Raw genomic sequence first — 13343 nt, forward strand, 5'->3', positions numbered from 1 at the left:
TGCAAACACGCAAAGGGTTTCCTTTCTTCTATATCAACTGAATCTCATTTCTGAGCCTTTCAGAATCCTCTCTGGGTTCTAAGTCTTCCAGGATTGGTGAGTTCTGCCTCTATGGCATCCCCTTCACCCCACCACCACCATCAGAATTCATCTTCGTTACATGGAACCCATCCCTCCTACCCATTCTCATTTACCACACAACTAGGTGTGTGACACTGGACTGGCCAATCAGACTGTTCCATGACCCAGGTGCAATGCTTCATTCAGGCTTAGGAAGTCATACAAAACCAAGCTTGCCATGCTTTTCCCCAAAACTATCAGAAGATACTTTCCTGGGTACATCCTAGAGTTTAGGCACATGTACAGCATGAGTCTGCATTCAAGTTGCCCTCCTGCTCAATTCCAGAAGACAGACTGACTAGGAGATACACAGCACATTGGCTCTGACAAAGAAGTTGAGCCCTTAGGTGCAGCCATGCCTGAGGCAGACTCTGCTCGGGGTTTACTCGGTTGTTAAGTGTCAGACAAGATCTTTTCACTCCAGAAGGAGCCCTTCCTATGGTGGCATTGAAGGCCACTGGAGAAGTGCTTAGGGAAGATCTGTGGACCACAGTACTCAAGCATCACAGGCAGGTATAAACGAGGTTTGCTGCAGCAAAACATCTGCAGAAGGCTGGGTAGTCAGAAGCTGAGGCAGGTGCATGGCAGATGTATGTATTTTGGGAGATCAGGGCCAGAAGCCCCACTTCTCACATCCCTCGCTCAATTAAGGAATCCCTTCAGTATTTGCACACTTAGTATCTTCACTGATAAATCAGTAAAAGGTGATTTCAACATGGGCTTGTATTGAGACTTTTCTGTTTCTCATGTAACATTCTTTGAAGTTTCCAGTGGCCCCATCCTGGGCATGAAAAACCTAAATAGAGACTGTGGGCCTCCTCCACACCTCCACATTTTATGGAGAGAAGAGTTTAAAAAAAAAAAAAAACGCCGGGCGGTGGTGGCGCACGCCTTTAATCCCAGCACTCGGGAGGTAGAGCCAGGCGGATCTCTGTGAGTTCGAGGCCAGCCTGGGCTACCAAGTGAGTTCCAGGAAAGGCGCAAAGCTACACAGAGAAACCCTGTCTCGAAAAACCAAAAACAAAACAAAACAAAAAAAAAATCCCACCTAAGGAATGAAAACCTAAAGGGCCTCAGAAGCAAGAGCTCCCTGAGATAGAAAGGAAGATGAGGAGCTGGTAGTACAGGCTGTGGCTTTGCATTAATGTAAGCCAATCATGGACTGAGAATTAGACAGCTTCATCTCAGGACACCCTGTTCTACCTATGGAAAAAGCCCAATGCTGTACCTAAGATGTCTGTGAATTCCCGGAATCCTTGTGCTCTTGTGATAATGCAGAACGCCTTCCCACTTGGGATCACCTTCTCACCTTCTGATCTAGATAAGAAAACCAACCACTTTTCACAGTTTAAACAACAACCAAGAAAACACAGAAGCACGACAGACCCACATGTGCGACAAGTGTCACTGTGAAGAGCACACTGTTACTGTTTAAATCCTTTCTCCCTCCACCAAGCTGCTTTCTCTGTCCTCAGTCTCCTACGTCCCCGTCTCCTTGATATTCAGCTCCCTTTGATTCAGGTCCAAACACGGCCAGCTATTCTGTTGAGCCATCAATAGCTAAGCCATAGTTCTGGGCTTATCCCCTGAAAGTTTATTAAGTAAAGTTCCCTACACAAAGCAATCAAGAGGAATTTTGCTTTGGGATGTCAGGATAATAGTTTGTCACTAGGAAATATTAAGGACCAAAGGAAGTACATGCAGTGGCAAATGCCTCTGATCTGCAGGGAGAGGATGAGAACACCTAGGTGCCTAGTGAGCCGTGACAAAAACCAAAGACAGCAAAGACGTAGGCCTCTTCCCTGTGCATCTGAGTAATGACAGGTTTGCAGCAGAGGCTGGAGGCTCAAGCCATGTGCAGTGCCCTCTACTCTGGCCTCCCAAGTATGTGGAATGTGCCCAGGGAAGACCAAAGGAGGGCAGTGATGGAAACCCATACTCCCAGAAACGTCAAGAGCTCCTGTGCCTCCTTAGAGCTGCAGGGTCGTTCCCACTTCTCATTGCTGTCCCTGACATACACACACACACACACACACACACACACACACACACACACACACACACACACGCGCTGCAAGGTAAACAATCTTTTATGTTGTTATCTTCATCCTTATCACTTCCTTTTCCTTTTTTCTTGGTATCTGGCCCCCAAACAACCAACAACTGAACACAAAGACAACACAGGGAGACTCAACCAAGCCTTCATTGATGAAGAATGAACCCGAAGCAAAATGACTCCCAATTCCTCGTCATCTACGTTTGGGACAAATTCCATCGCAATGGTCGGCACTGGAAATAGTTTTGACCATCTGTCAGAAAATATTCTGATTATCAGCAAGCAATGTGTATATAATCCTTTTTCCATGGAGCCCTTCCTCAGAGCTCTACCATCATTCAAGATAGCATGAGAGTTTAAAAATAGGCACGTTATAATTTGACACAACATGATTGTCTTTCATGGTTTATGTTGACTACAAAGGGACACTGAGGAGCCCCGCCATGTGCTTTCACAAATGTTTGTTCTTTGATGATTTACACCACATGCTGAGGTGTTTACAGGATTGTTTATCAAGAATTCTCCAGTGTAAAAGAACTACAAGAGCTGAGCCCACAGGTTTTTGCAAGATGCACACACACACACACACACACACACACTCACTCACACACACACCAGGCATGCACGCATACAGCCACATGCACAGTCACACTTGCTGATGGTCCTCCGGCATCTGAACTGCCATATTGTTAAATGGAGTCTTTTATGTTCATGTCATTCTGAATCTCCCTAAAACATTGTCTGGTGGGAAGATAGAGTCTGTAGAGTCATGAAATGTGTTAATCCTTTAACAAATATTAATTTATTTGATGATCATGGAACATAAAATAAGGGGAAACAAAAAAAGACAAGATTTGGTACAGTTATAAGTTTTCACAGCTTGGGAAATACTCAAGGGAGATAGTATCATATCATACTTCAAACTTAATGTAGCTGAAAGACACTCCTGTGGCAGATTCTGCTAATTCCCAGAGATACACAGTCCTCCAGAATGACTTTAATACTCAAGGCTTCTAAGAGCAGCAAGGCAAAGTTGCAGATCATATCTCATTAACATGTATATGTGTTTATCTCAAGAGCCTGGGGTGGTTGGTAAGTTCTCATCTCTTTTTGTCAGATCCGATCAAGAATACATGTAAATTCAGGAATGCTGTTTTGTGGATTCAGGAGCTGCCTCTGAAATCAGAGCCCTGATTGGTGATGCCTGCAGTGGAGGGAGGGGGGCAATAACCTAGTTCCACACATCCTCATAGGTTTGGGGAACCCCCATGCTTGGTCCTACAACCATCTTCCTAACACAAGTTTCATGAGGCCATGATTCCTTTGCAAAATTTAATGCATTATCCCTGCATTATAGACCAACTACAGCATTGAACTCTTGTATCAATTGATTGGATTCTCTAGCTCCCTCTATCTCTTTCCTTTCTCTTCTTCCCACCAACATCCTCTATTTCTTTTCTATTGCTTTCCTTACAAAAGAATGCAACTACTTGATAGCGTTAGAATTCACTTTGAAGGTTAGTGTTGCCTTTTTCAATACCAAAAGTAGAGAAAAGCAAAGTCCATGGCCCATAGATTTGTGTTGTTACTATCTGTGGAGTTTTAACATATATTAATTATATATAATGATGAGTTTTATTATTTGCATTTTCAGGCATGAATGTCATGTGTTTTGATCATATAACCCCTCATGACCCTTTCTCCCACCAACCTCACTGATCCCTTCCATTGTCCACTCTTTTCTCTATTCTTTCTTCTTTCTTTCTGTAACCCACTCAGCTTAACTAGGTTTGGTTACAGAACAGAGATGGGGAGGTTGTTTGCAGAGCATGAACAACCCAGCACTGGCTACACCACTAAAGAAAACGTCTCTCCCTCCCCCAACATCCATTAACTGCATTTGTATCTTTGAAAAGTTTAGATGGAGCCTTGTGATTTCCTCCCTTCTCCACGACAGGATGTTGAAGAGGCCCGAATTCTGCGGGTCTTGTGCTGTTAATCAGAGCTGTGAAAGTTCAAGGGTACAGCAGCCAGATCATGCCCAGAATAAAGGGTTCTGAAACACATCACTCCTTCCCTCCCCCATTCTTACATTCTTCCCACACTCTCTTTCGCAATGTTCCCTACATATGCGAGCAGATGGTACAGATATCCCATTTAGAGTTCAGCTTTAAAGGCGCTTTGACCGGTGACTGCTGCCCGTGGCAAAACTAAGCCTCTCTTATCAAAGCTGACAGAGGCGCTGATCTGTGCCCATAAACTAAAATAGCAAATCAACATTAGCTCCCACGCTGGGCCCAATGGCCTCCCCAGGCACAGACTTTGATCAGGTTCACAGTAGTAAGTATGATCCCTCCTACAGAATGGGCCTCAGAACTCAGTTGGTCACCCCGTAATGGACTTGTCACTATTCCGCCAGTGGTCACATCTTACCTGGCCAGTGAACAGTATGACACATAGGGTCCACAGCTCAGTAAGACTACTGATGACAGCTCTGTCCAAGCAGCCTGCACAGCACCTTCGGACGCTCAGCTGTCTAGGATAGCTAATAGATTCGAGTGTCATTTGAATATAATGACGAGCACAAAAGTCAAAATCCACGTTCGAATCATCACCCTACTTGCTTCTCTCCACATTGTAAATAAAGGCAAATAGTGTATTTCCTACAGAAAGATGATTTGCCGAAGGAATAGAACAGTTGAGGTTAAGACGTGTCCACAAATGTTACAATACTAGCCTGCTCAAAGTGCATCTGCTAAAAATTGGTACACGGAACAGTGGGAGTAAACTGAGTAAACTCCTTGAGTTTCAAGGTTATTAACAAGCCAAATTTCCTCAAGTGTCTAATTGCACTACTTCAAATGCACACTTTCAGAATCAGCGTGGCTTGGTGTGTTTGTAGAGTGAACCACTATGGGACAAGGTATTTTAAACTCTTGGTTCTTTGCCTGTAAAGTGCCTGACACATCCCATGAGGCTGTAGTGAGGATTAAATAAAGTAGCACACAGGAAGCTCTGAGGGTGGTACCTAGTGCTCTCCTGGGTTTAGCTGGTATTGATTTTGGTTTGGATATTGTTGTTATAGCAATATTAGGATCTGAGTTCTGTCCACTCTCACACATCCAACAGTGTGAAACTTATGCTTTTCTCACACACACTTAGGTGATAACCACATTGCTTTACTGAAAATAATACAATGGAATATGACTCTTGAAAAAATCAATAGCTACAAATTCAGGGGAATTTTTTCTTTTCCACTAAAAAATCCTAGAGAAATTTGGAGAGTTTAAATAAAACCACAAGACTAAGCACATTGGGTTCAGAAGTTTGGGGTACTGCAGATATGTTCTGCATGATGTTACCCAGGTCACTCAAGGACCACATTTCTCCACTTGTATGAGTGTTAGCTTTCTTTAGTGAGAGGCCATTTCCCAGTGTCTGACTGTCTGCATCCTTGCTTCAGCTTGAGGTCTGGGCCTTCAGAGAATGAGCTGGTGGATATAAAGTATGGTTCACATCATCTTACGTTTCTTACTTATTTTTAAAAGTACCATTAGATCTACATTCATCCACATCATTTCATTCCCCCACAAAGTTCAGTTTTAAATGTCTTCCAATGGCTTATGTCCTTCAATAGTCTTTCACATTGGAATTACGTCTTTGGAAGTAAAGAACTTGTGCTTTAAAACTACTTACACTTATCCAGAGAGAGAGAGAGAGATGCTGGCATGTAGAGTCAGCAAGGTCTGTAGGACATGGCTAGCAGACACATCAAAGAGGAGAATCTGAGAGGGGTTCTGCAAAGTAAACTTTGATGTGGAGCTTTCAGAATTTGACGTGGGCTCACAGAGAATCCAGGGACACGGTGAATGGAAAGACAATCCTAGTATGGATGAGACATAAAAGCTAACGCTGTGTTTCCTTTGCTTCTGTCCTCTGCTCAACCTGACCTGTGCTTCTTGACTTGTACTGCAGTCCCAGAGTAATGATGCCTGATCTCTAAAATGGATCTTTGTCACTTTGAAATCTATCATTCTACAAAGCGAGCCTCCCTTTCTGCTTTAAATGGCATAACAGATATAGATGTGCTTTTAGTTCTTTAGGGTAACACACTGTGTTGGAGAGTGGTAGATAGATAGATAGATAGATAGATAGATAGATAGATAATCTTAATTCTCCTCTGACTCAGATAATTAACTTATAAATATATCAATGAGAAAGTATGTGCTGGCATCAATTAGTTCTTAAATGAAATTTTAAATTAAAGTTAATTTGCTTTAGTTAAAATTGGGCTCTAGGCAATCAGCAAATTAACTAATAAAAATGACTGTAACCACACCATACAAGCAGCTGGTCAAAAGCAGAACACATTCTAGGGAAAAGAGAGGTATTGTCCCATCTATGCAATGTAAACACACCACCAGGCTCTCCACTGGCTCTTAGAAAGAGTAGAACACGCCACTTGTTGCACACTCTGGCTGTCCTTACAGTATCTGCTTCCCATACAATATATAGCCCATAGTTTATATTTTTCTTGTGTTGTTTTCTTGGTTTATACACTGACATGATAGACATGCTATTATAATTTTTTTTTTTTTTTTTTTGGTTTTTCGAGACAGGGTTTCTCTGTGTAGCTTTGCGCCTTTCCTGGAACTCACTTGGTAGCCCAGGCTGGCCTCGAACTCACAGAGATCCGCCTGGCTCTGCCTCCTGAGTGCTGGGATTAAAGGCGTGCGCCACCACTGCCCGGCTCGCTATTATAATCTTTTAACTAAAGTTCAGAACTCACTGATGAAGTCTCATTGAAATTAACCAAATTCTAATAGAAACTTGCTGTTACCGCCATATCACTGTACACATTACTATTAATCCATATAACCAATAATATTAAAAGGCATAAGGACTATTTTAGACAGTGGGGATTGACTAATAAAGCATAAAACAAGACAGAGAAGTATATATTTAATGTATGATAATGTACCCGTTCAACAGCCCTCAAAAACATCACAGTGAAATCATCCAGTACTAATCACACGATACTCTCTTCTTGGCTTATATACACAATAAGATTTTCACAAAAGAAGGAAAATAGCATTGTGTATCATGAAAAAATAGAAACAGTTTGTGCCAAAGGAAATTTGTCTTTCTCAATGGGTCTGAGTTTTCCAAATCAAACCATCTAAAACAGAAAGGCCTTAAATGGCTTTAATTAAATAGCAATAACCTGAGCAATTCACGTTTTTTAGTCAAAGCACTCAAGATGAGAAGAGTCATCAACTGTTCTTCCTCCTTAACATGTATGAAGTAGGGGGCTGATGTGGGCAGGACCACTCTGCCCAGGCATCCCAATACTATGAAATATACATGGTGCCCACATTTAAACAATGTTCTAAAAGGCAAATTCCTGAGCTGGGCAGTGCAGGAATCTGGGCTCCAGCCTATCACATTAGCTGGTGAATCTCCAGCATTCATAGTTTCTTGCTATGACATCTGTCATCGTGCTCATTAAAGACCAACGGGAGAATACATGTGGTCACCAGATTCCTATTTGTTTCTGGAAGAAAGCCGCATCCTTTAATTACCCCTTACCATCTCGTTGCTCCAATTATTACTACAACTTTGAAACACTTCTTATTTGACACAGGCTTTTTAATCAAGAACAAACAAGACCACACACCCTCTGATGAGATATTAAAAACACATGTCTATTATGATAACTACCCTCATGGAAAATATGTTTAGTAAAAAGCCAAAAACCAAACAAACTGATGGAACCAGGCGTAATTTTAGACCATTTATTGCCTTCTCCAAGGCTGCCTGGCTTCAGGTTCAGGCTCCCAAACCCTAGGTATGCTGGCTATGAAGGACCTTGACAGTACATGCCTTCTCCCAGGGGACCTCAGTTTGGTCCAGAAAGGTCAGGGTATGATTCTGCTTTTTGCCACACTTAAAAAAATGAGAATTACAGAACTAAGGAGAAAGATTCATCTATGACAGACTTGTAAAAAAACTAAGTTTCTAACAAGCTGGTCTTCAGCAGGATATTAGCAACATTTCTCCATTTTTTTTTTCTCTAAAATTTCCTAAGATTAGCCAGACAGTATTGAAAAGCTGTTGCTTTAAAAAAAAAATACTAGATACTAACTACGAAATTTGAGTATAGGACATTAAACAATTAATATGTAAAATATATTAAACGTTGGGAAAATGGACATTCACGGAGGAAAATCCACAAATAAGTTCTCAATACAAAAGCCTCTTAGAGATGATGCAACAACCCCCAATAATGACGTAGCAAAAGCTCCTCAAGAAGACAAAAGAGGGAGAAGGTACGTGAAGGAAAACGGTACTAGCAGAAAACAGCAGTGGGGTTAACCGGACGAGGAACGGCGCTGGGAGAATGAATATCCGTGCAGATCAGGCTTTACTTTGTGAACCTTGAAAAGTTGAAGGGTTTTCAGTGGAACTTTGGTCGAGGGTTTGCAGTGCTTGTTGGCCTCTAGTGAAGACTGACGAAATCCCAGACTTCCCAACCAAGAGATGGAAAACTGATGAGGCTATCTTATTGACAGACATTCCAACCACACCCCCATGGTCGTGCATGCCCGCTGGGACACTTAGTCATCTCCACCTAGTCATTTCCAGGTCATATGTCCTACGTAACCCATGCCCCATGGCTACGTGGTCACATAATCATGCAGACATGATCACATAATCTATGCGCATGCGTGGAATAGCCACGTGGGCCTGTGTGCGCAGGTGCATCCTGGCCATTATAAGATGGACCCCATGTTCCCCCGCCCTCTTTCTCACACATGTCCTTCCATAGGCCTGATCACATCTATCCCTTTCTCTTTGTCTTGATAAAACTCTTGTTAGTGGATTCTGTCGGGTTTCGTGACTTTTCCTTGGGGGTAAGAGTGCCGCAAAACCATCCGTTATCATTGGAGCCAACGTGGCAGAGAGCTGTCAGAAGGGGGAGGAACTGTGTAAGTGACGGGGTGACAGCCGTGGGATTGTCCGGCTGTGTGGCATAGTGTGGAGGCAAAGACCCCCACAGAGACAGGATCCTTAAAGTTATGACAATGAATGAGTGCAGCAAACATGGCCCGCTCCCAATAAATATTTGGTAGAATACGCTGAATAAAAAAGAATGGACAAAAAAAAAAAAAAAGCTATGAAGGAGCCGAAAGCCAAGCCTTAGGCAATGTCCTCAGTCCTAAAGACAGGCCAGCCAAAGGAACCCAGAGGCCATTTCCAGAGATAGAGGAGGAAGGAAGAAAAGAACCATGGCAAGGAAGCCAGAGTGAAGGAATGTTGGAGACCCGTCATTTACATGACGTGGAATAAACAAATGTAAGGAACGTGGGTTGTATCTTTTGGGGGAATGTGTTTCAAAAGGCCCTCTGGAAGGAACACGATTCTCACAACTTTGCTGAAGCGCTTCATGGTAATGTTTTGGAGTTCAAGACCACCGGGAAAGACCACCAGCCCCCATTCAGACTGTAATTAGCCAAACTTACTAAAACTGCCATCAGGGCCACAGACTTTGAGCCAAATCAGAGACATGCCATGCAGTGAGGGGGCAGGGCTTTCTAAAGGCAAAAACCACAAGAAGACCTTGAGTATCTGCACAAGCAAGCCCAGGCTGTTCTACTCCGCCTAGATGAGGTAGTCAATGTAACCCGAAAATAGTCCTTGAGTGTCTGCATAAACAGGTTGCAGAAGCCAAAAAGCAGTTAGTAATCATAACAAAGCAGATGGTCATGGTCACAACTGAACATTTTTGGGTGGGAGGGTCACTGAGTCAGGGTTACTGGGAAGTTATCTTCCAGGGACTTGAGTCAAAGACAAACAGCTAGTGGGTACCAAGACGGATGCCTAGCATAAAATGGAGTTTCTTTAGCCACCACGGTTATAACAGTAAACAACCACTATGCAAATTAAAGTTCTGTAAGAAAAAAACAGAAAACTTCCCAGAAGGGAAAACATGGTGGGGTAGGGGAAAGGTAGAAACAAAACAGAGGAATCCCCCCCAAAGGGCCAGGAGTGAGACTCACTGGAGCGGTAGAGACATGAACCTTGATTCCTTGTCTTCAGCTTTCTCAGGAGGAAACACAGAGCTGGGAGAGGGGTGAAGGAGCCAAAGAGGCAGATCAGTCAGTAAAGCGGCCATCTTGTAAGCGCAAGGACCTGAGTTTGATCTTCAAAACCCACATTTAAAAGCCAGGCATGGTAGTGTGTGTTGGTAATCCCGGTGCTGGGGAGGCAGAGACAGGCAGATCCTTGAGGGTTTCTGGCCAGCCAGTAGAGCCTATTTGTCTGAGTTCCAGGGCAGTGAGAGATCCTTTTTAAAACGAAAGGTGAAAAGCCGTACAGAACAAACCCCAAGGTTGTCTTCTGGCCTCCACAAGCAAGGAAAAGCATACACATGCTCAGACCTGTGCACATACAAAAGGAAACCGAAGCACAGTTTGGGATTCTGAATGTAGGGAAAACCCAGTCTTTCTGGGTGTGTTCAGAAGCAGTTGCAGGGAAAAGCTTGTTGCAAAGTCCTACCCTGCATCCTTCCATCTTGACCTCCACATCCTGACTCCCTTCCTACCCTTTGTGTGCGCAAGGTCTGAAGTTTCCATCAGATTCTCAAAGAGCTTCTTAGCACTAAAGGTTTAGAACCATTGTTGTATCCCGCCCTATCACCCAAACACTCTACTGAATCCTAGTAGCCAGCCTCCTAATTCTTCCCTGAACTGGAGGTCAACCTGTAGAACATCCACATCCATTCATTTTCATCGGACAGCTAGCCTCAATCAGCTACTTTTCTATTATTATTATCCTAATACCAATCTCCAACTTAATTGAAGATAACATCCTAAAATGAATTTAAATGTCCTGATAGTATAACCATCACTCTGGTCTTGTAAACCGGAAATGATGAATTAATCTTCTCAGAACATCAAGAAGGAAGACCTAATCCCCCACCATCAACATGCAAAGCTGATAATCTATTTAAACTACCTCTTGTACATTTTGCCTGAACATAACATTATTTAGTACTTCATACATGCATGTAGCTCATACATTAACTTACATTCCTCGAGCATATAAGCATGTAATTATCATTAATGATTCATAAACTATAACAATTTAAGCCCAGTTTTGGTGGCAAGTCGGGCTGATGCCTGCATGCCCTTTTTCATCTAAGGCATTGTTCTCCTCTTGGAGCTCTCTCTGTGCTTTAAATCTTACCCTAGCCTGTTCCCAGGTTTGTTCTCAGTCTCCTTGACCCCATGGGTACTTTGTTTCACAAGGCTCAATATGCAACCCCTTTCTCTTCTTATTTACACAGGCTGTCTGGCTGACCGGCACTCCAACTCTAGCCAGTTTCTAAGGAATGGTCATAAAGTCTGGAAAGAAAGGTGGATACATCAGAAATGATTTATTGGTACTATGTTACAGTATATGACAAAATAGTATACATGTTTTCAGAATTTACAGCTGTTCCGTATATATTTACGGTTTCCAAATAATTCTCACGCCAAGAAGTCTACAGAGCATCTCCTTCAGGCTCTTCTCACATAACATGTCCCAGTCAAATCCCACCCTTTCTCACAAGTGCGCTTGTGTTTCCTGACTTAGGGATGAGTATATAGTCAACTTGCAAACACACTGTGTATTCTACTGCGGCTCTCAGGTTTGTGAGAGATGTTCCCAGTGGCTCCCTCTTCGTCACTGATTTCTGCTTCCAATTGGTCACCATCCTGTCAACTCTACTTTATTCCCACCTAGCCCATATCTACTGATCTTGCCTCAGCCTGAGAACTTCCCATGGTTCGCCTCAATCATCCCATTCAAGCTTCTCCACTGACGTTCTCACCTCCAACCTCAGCTCCTTCTAATCCCACCTCTGAAGAGTCCTCCTGAGTGCATATCTGCTTGTGATGACCCATGACCTCAAACTCTCCTATAGCACCAGTTCCTGAACAACAGAGTCCAAACAGTGTGGCCTGACTACAAACCTTCCATCCTCCACTTCTCTTTGGTTCTGAAGTCATGCTCACTTGTTGGCCTCCTCAAATGCCTCTTGATCTCTAGCTTCTTTCTGCCTCCAGGCTCAGCTCAAAACCCCTAGGTACTACACCTTCCCTCATCACTAACACCTTCTTAAGTGCTCTTCTTTCTTCTGTGCTCTGAGAGCAGTTTATATAATACATTCAAATCTCTTCCTCTTCATAGCTGTAACACCTAGCATATAATAATTATATATTTCACTGAAGAATGGCAATAGGCAGGTCTAGCTCACTTGGAACTGGAGAGGGAGTTTATATTTCGTAATAGGAGAGGGCTAGTGTAACCAGCAAGCAAGTTGGTCTTCTGATCAAGATTCGTGATGGAAGATTTAACTGAACTAAAACCACAGTGGCACAAGCCGTTAAATCCAGCCCCTGGTAATGTAGAGAAAGGTCCCCTTCAGAGGGTGAGGGCAAGTCTAGACTGGCAGCCTATTCAAGATACCCAAAAGAATGGCAGACAGGTCAGTGCTTTAATGAAAAGATACAGGAGGGCAAGGGTTGCCCACAAACCTAATAACATAACCACAGTCTGTAGGGTCCTAAAATTGATACAGAAGAAAATCTGTAATGAAGAAGGATTTGGGCGGAAAATAGTCCTGGGAAGGAATTGTCAAGACAGTCCCAGTGGGTCTGTGACTCCTATCAGGTTATCAGGACTCCCAGTCGGGCACAAAGAAGCCAGGTCCACTTCATCTCACTGTCCAGGTTCAGGGAACCCTAGGATCAGGAGCATCCCTGAACTGGCAGAAAAGTCAATGCCAATGCCAACAACAATGACTTGAGGCTGGCTTGGGACTTGAGCCAGAGCCCCTGAGTCAAGGAGTGCTCCCCCAAAGTCTAAACATGAAGCTAAGTTCTCTGAGTATGAGGAGGGCTAGGATCTGGTAGTCAGGCAGATTCTAGCAGTATCTTTTGAGTATTTGTATTTTTTAAAATGCTTTTTTTAATGGTTTCTTATTTACTTTAGTTACTTGCAATTACATTTCTTTATGTATGTGTTCATGTACATATATGTACATGAGCATGCTGTGATGTGTGTGTGTGTATATATAAGCAGACAACTTACAAGGATGAGTTCTCTCTGTCCACCATGT

Source organism: Peromyscus eremicus, chromosome 9 (genome assembly GCF_949786415.1).
Source record: "Peromyscus eremicus chromosome 9, PerEre_H2_v1, whole genome shotgun sequence".
NCBI lineage: Eukaryota > Metazoa > Chordata > Mammalia > Rodentia > Cricetidae > Peromyscus > Peromyscus eremicus.